Below are 6,520 nucleotides of genomic sequence, written 5' to 3' on the forward strand. Positions count from 1 at the left end.
AGATGTGACGGTATGAAAATACAGTCATGTTGATGCCTAATTTGACTAAGCAGTTAGTCGGAGTTATTGACTAATAATTAGTCAAATGCGATGTTGAGATAATTATTTAATACGGATTAAATAATAATGACTAAAACGAATTAAGCGGTTAATTCGTAAATTGAATATAAACGATTATATTTAATTGATGTATATTGAATTAATTATACAATATTGTCTTTGTCGGACATGTATTAATATATCGACTGAGTCATGTTACTAGTTGATATTTTAATAACCGATAACCGATGACGATTTATAATTAAAATCCCGTCATATACATTTAGCGAAAATCGAGTCGGACCATGAGTTAATAATAAGGAGAAAGTGGAAAGCCCACTCCCTCCTTCAAGCAAACCCACGGCCGAAACAAACAAAAGGGGAGCTTCTCTCCTTTTGTGACCTAATCATCTCATTTGCAAAGAAATTAGGGTTTCGGGGCAATTTTCTCTGAAATTCTAGATCTCACATCGAAAAACCTCACAACAACTCTCTCAATATTGCAAGTCAATTAGAGAGTATTTCTAGCACAAGGGGCATAGTCTCAGACGGTCTTGGGTGCAACGATTAGGAGGAAATCTATATTGATTTCTGTCTTAGGCCGAATTCACAAGGACCTGAGGTTGATTCTTGTTCCTTATCGTTTCTCTATTGTTTTTCGTTTATGACCATAAATCGCATGTTAAATTTACGTTATAGTCCTAAAATTTATGGGTTTTATACGGATATTAACTTAAAGTATTAGCGAGGTTGTAGATATTCAACCAACTATTGAGTTCATCAACCCTTTTGCAAGAGAAGGTGAGGAGAACCCAACACAAAATACGACACAAAATCAACCCATAATGCCTAAGTTTTCATCACATTCCGTACCCACTGAGGAGAACCTACCCAACTGTACTCCCACACCACAACATATAACCGGAAATTTCATTGCCAAATCCGCATTTATCCAATTAGTCGAAAGAAGCCAATTTGGGGAGATGCCTAGTGAAGACCCTCATTCTCATATGGAGACCTTTTGTAACTATTGTGATGCGATTTCTCAAACCGGTGTAACTCAAGACCAAATTCGATGGGTCTTATTTCCTTTTTCTCTAATTTGCACCGCAAAACAATGGTTGAAGGGCCTTGATAAGGCCACTCTCGAAATTGATTCTTGGAAAAAGTTGGCTCTAGCTTTCTACAAAAAGTTCTACCCACCGGAAAAGACTAACATGCTACGAGCTCAAATTACCGGTTTTAAGCAAAGGGATGAAGAATCTTTGTATGAAGCTTGGGAGCTGTTTAAAGGAATTTGTCGCTCATGTCCTCACCATGGACTTAGCGAGTGGTTCTTAGTACAACAATTTTGGAACGGTCTATATGAAGATTCAAGGAACATTCTCAACATGGGATCAAATGGAATGTTCACCGAAGTTGATGACAATCAAACTTGGAACAAAATTGAGGAAACGGCGGTCCATAACTCACAATATAGTAGACCTCGCAAGGCTACTAGAGGAGGAAAGCATGAAGTGGACTTCGTTACTCAATTGGGTGCTCAACTTAGTGCTCACATTGATACCATCAATTTGAAGTTTGAAAAGGCTATGGCTAGACTTGAAGAAGTCTCAAAATCACCAAAGCATCATGTTAATAACATGACGACATCTTCATCAATCCCAAGTGGGATATGTGAGAATTGTGGAACTTTGGGACATGACCCAAGTGAATGTAGGGGAACAAATGAACAAGTGAATGCTTTCCAAGCATACAAGAGTGGTACCCCTTATTCAAACTATTACAATGAAAACACCAAATCCCATCCAAATCTCTCATACAAAAGCCAAAATGTTCAAAACCCTCAAACAGAATACACCCCACCTCCCATGAGAAACCAAAATCAAACACCCTTTTACAACCAAAACAAAGGTTACCAAAATCAATCTCCATACAACCAACAAAATGACCAAGGTTTTGATGTTCAAAAAGCGGTCCTTCAATTGCAAAAGAATCAACAAGAATTTTTCACTCAAATGCAAAAAGATAGTCAAGCAAAGGAAACCACCATCAACAACATCCTAGCTCACACCAAAATGCTGGAAACCCAATTGACTCAACTAGCATCTTCAAGCTCACAAAGACAAAAGGGGAAATTACCACCTCAAAGTAATCCCCCAAGACATGAAACAGTTAGTGCCATTCACTTGAGAAGTGGTACAAGGTATGAAGCACCGAAGAAGCAAGTTGAGGATGAGGTTGTGGAAGCTAGTGACAAGGAAGAAATTGTGCAAAACTCCAAAGATGGAGAATCATCAAGAGAAGAAATTTCAAAGAAAAATGAAGACAAGGTCAAGGAGAAGGAGCCCATTGTGATTAGACTTCCTTTTCCAAGTCGTCAAGCCAAGCCCAAATTTGATGACAACCTTGGAAAATTTATGGAAATTGTGAAGAATTTTAAAGTCTCAATTCCTTTCACGGAATTAATCAATCACGTGACGGCCTATGCGAAATACATGAAAGACATCCTCACAAAGAAGAAGTCGATCCGGAAGCTTAAGACTATCGCCTTCACTAAGGTGAGTAGTGCAATACTTCAAGGGAGTTCATCTCCAAAAATCAAGGATCCTGGAAGCTTCTCAATACCGTGTACCATTAGCGATACCACGATCAACAAAGCCTTATGTGATCTAAGGGCTAGTGTGAGTGTTATGCCTTATTCGGTGAGTAAAAGGTTGGGGATTGGAGATCTTAAATGCACCAATATCACAATCCAAATGGCCGATAGATCGACGAAGACACCATTAAGGATATGGGAAGATGTTTCCGTACGAATTGTGAAATTTTTCATCCCGGTGGACTTTGTCATTGTTGATATGGAAGAAGATTCCAACATTCCAATCATTCTAGGAAGACCTTTCTTACACACTGTGGGTGCGGTGATTGATGTGAAACATGGAGAGCTCACTCTAGAAGTGGGAGATGAGAGTATAACTTTCAATCTTGACAAGACCATGAGAGCTCCCCGTTTGCATGAACCATGTTTTATGATTGATCATTATAGCCGGAAGGATGATAGGAAGAAGTCGGAACTCCAATGGAAGAAGAGAATTAAAGATGCTCCATTCAAAGAGCAAGTGAATTGTAACAAAGAGAGCTTGAAAAGCTCATCAAAATCAAGCAATGAAGAAGATGGCCTCATTGGCCAAGAAAATAAAATGGGAGAGTTGTCTCTATCAACATGAGAGATCTTTAGTGATCAAGTAGATGAAGTGTGTGGTCTTTGGGATGATGAATTTTAAGGGATTTTCAATCCCTACATTGGCAATGCTATCGATCAAGACCGACAACAAGGGCAAAGATCTATTGAAGATCTTTATCACGACAATGAACAAGCTTTTGATCACTTCTTCAAGGTGTTGAGCAACATCAACAACACCTTGGACATGCCCCCATGACATCTCATTAAGGATGAGAGTTTGGTGGAGTCTTCCCTAAACCACCATTTGTAAATATTTCTAACTCCCTAACTCGCATTTTAATTCTTGAATTGCATTTTTGTCATTTTTGGATTTTTGTGCCTTGATCAAGATAATTATCATTTTTGAGAGAAGTGAGGGAGGGACTAATGATTTCAATTGATGTGTAGTGCTTTAGCTTAGTGTGGGGATAACAATTGCCTAGGCTATTCATGCCTTAGTAGTGCCCCCGCAATGAAGAACATGGGATTTTGAAGAATGAAAAATGACACGGGATATGCAAGTACACGGATGGAACTGAATCCGGGTAAAAGGGGAAGAATCCGAGCGTTTTCAAGGGAAGACGCCCGTCTTCAGGCAACCCGGGCGTCTTGGTCTGAATCCGCCCGTCCTTCATGAGCTGAATTTTTGAAATTTTGGGACTGTTAACGAATCCGGGCGTCCTGATAAAGAATCCGCCCGTCCTCAGAAAGACGCCCGTCTTGCAAGAGAAGACGCCCGTCCTGCAAGAGAAGACGCCCGTCTTTTTGGCTGAGAAAAACCAGAAAAATCCCTGGAAAGGAATCCGCCCATCTTCACTGAAAGACGCCCGTCCCGCAGTTACAAATCCGTGCGTCTTTGCTAGAATCCGCCCGTCTTTAGGCGAGAATTTCCCAACCCAGAACAGACAGAATTCGGGCGTCCCGAAAAAAATCCGCCCGTCTTCCCCCTACATTTCAAAATTTTCGGGTCTTTTATAAACCCCCTCTCACATTCATTTCTTCAGTCCTTCATTCAAAACACTACCCATAAACCCCAAATACTCAAAACCCTCATCCTCTCCATCACAAAAACAAGATTTCCTCAAACACATTCATCAAAATCAAATCAAAACATCCTCCTAACAAAAATTAATCACTCCTCTTTTAACAAAAATCAAACCAAGAACCAAAATCTTCAACCTTTGAGTCGATTTTTGAATTTATAAAGGCAAAGCCTTTCATCTTAAAATCAATTTGGGTACACTTGGAAATTGAATATTTTCACTCTTTTCTTGGTTCAAGCATCAATGGCAAGGACAAAAGGAGCAACAAAGGCACCAAAGGCAAAGGCACTCTCCACAAGACAAAAGAGTCTTCAAGCAAAGAAAGCCTCATTGGCTATGGTGGTAGCTTGCTCAAACTTGGAAGTACAACAAGAACAACCTCCCTTGGAAGCAACAACTTCAACTACTCCGGAAATTGCTCAACTTTCGAACTATCCGGAGGTAATTTTCATTTCCAAATCCCATAGGGACACTTTTGCCAAGTATGCTAGAAAATTAATTCTATCCACCAAGTTTATTTGTGAAGATGCCTTAGATAAGTTGGTTGTCCTTGAGCAAACTAGAGCCTTCTTTAAAGCCATGGGGTTGGAAAAATTATTTACAACAAAAAAATTGACATACCCCTCCCTTACCTTAGAATTCTTGAGTTCTTTGAAAGTTAATAAGGTAGAGACCATGGAAAACATCGAGTTCCGCCTAGCTAATGTTAGTAGGCGCATCTCCTTTGAGGAAATGGGTAAAGCATTGTGTCTTGATGATTCACATAGTTATTTCAAGAATGTTGGCAAGTATGACCCCGCTCCTCTTTGGGAGGCGATTTCCGGAAGGAAATTTGTGAACTATCATGCTAGTCGCGCTCTATTTAGTCCACCATCCGGGCATTAGAGTGTGGCACAAGGTCATAGGAAACACCATCATTGCAAGAAAAGACACCAACCACTTTACCAAGCTCGATTTTGTTCTTCTTGAGTCGGCCTTGAACATTGGAAAGGAATTCACCAAGCCTTTCAATTCTCTAAGGCTTTTGGTGGATAGATGGCTAAATGTTGATTGTGGAAAGCAAGGCACTACCTTTATTGTGAATGGAGGTCTAGTCACTCTTTTGGCTAAATACTTTGATCCGAACTTCAACAAGGATAGAAAGTATGTGGCGAAAAAGGGTGGTCATCTCATTGATATTGATACTATGACAAATAAGTACAAGTGGGTCTCTCATAACCCTCTTGACACCAAGTATGGGTGGCTCACTAGTGAGGCTAGATCTTTTATTTTGCCTTCGAAGATTTGTCGTTTAAGTATCCACCGGACCAACTATCTCCTTCCCCTTTCAAAAGAGGTCGAGTACATCATCCAACAACAAAAGGGTGAAATTGAAATGCCCTCCTCTTCCATTGTCACACCACCCTATCCTTTCGAGTACCAAGAGTTCAAACCGGAAGGTGTTGAAGCAAGCAAAGATTATATGACTCTTCTTATGCAAGAGATGCACAAGCAAGCCTTCAAGGATCGGGAAGATTCTTACTTAGCCCAATACCCACCCCTCCTTCATTTAGCTAGGCAAGGACTACTTGATCCTTTATGTCCTTTGCCTAGTTGGGCGGATAGGGAAGTCTTCTTTCCGAGTGCATCTAGGGATGAGAGTCCGGGTGACTGACGATGAGGTTGTCGGTGATGCGGTTGATGATATCATTGATGAAGAGGCTAGTGAAGAAGAAGAAGAGGATGATGAACAAAGTGAACAACAAAGTGAAGAAGGAAGTGGTGATGAGTCCACTTCTATTGAGGAAGATGATGATAGTGATGATATGATGGAGGATTAGCAAGCTTTGGAGGCTCCTACCCTCTTGAGGTTTGTCTATCTCTCTCTTTGTTTTATTTATTTAATCTTGATCATGATTGGTAGTCCTAGCAACATAGAGGACTAACACATCGGCCCCATTGAGGTGTTCTTATTTTATTATTCCCACTTTTGAAAATCCAAAATGACAAATTTTGGTTTCATGCATTGCATCGTGTGTGCATGAACTACACCCAACCTTAGGACATTAGAAATAATGTCTAACTCGGTTTGGGGAAGTACATATATACACAACGGGGGGTAATCTAAATTATCCTCTCCGTGATAAACAAAAACCCATGCATCAGGTAGTGTAGATTAATGTAGCTTGCATTTAGTGTAGAATTCATGCATCATGCTTGCATGATTTCCCATCAT

The 6,520-nt window shown here is 40.2% G+C and overlaps 1 non-coding gene across 1 annotated transcript; it reads right to left on the bottom strand.

Annotated features, from left to right (window-relative positions):
* Positions 1-1,256: 1,256 nt before the first annotated feature.
* Positions 1,257-1,363, bottom strand: LOC141640099 (small nucleolar RNA R71). Its single transcript, XR_012542845.1, has one exon. It is a non-coding gene; the product is annotated as a small nucleolar RNA R71 (small nucleolar RNA).
* Positions 1,364-6,520: the final 5,157 nt, after the last annotated feature.

The sequence above is a fragment of the Silene latifolia genome, unplaced genomic scaffold (genome assembly GCF_048544455.1).
Source record: "Silene latifolia isolate original U9 population unplaced genomic scaffold, ASM4854445v1 scaffold_70, whole genome shotgun sequence".
Classification (NCBI taxonomy): Eukaryota; Viridiplantae; Streptophyta; class Magnoliopsida; order Caryophyllales; family Caryophyllaceae; genus Silene; species Silene latifolia.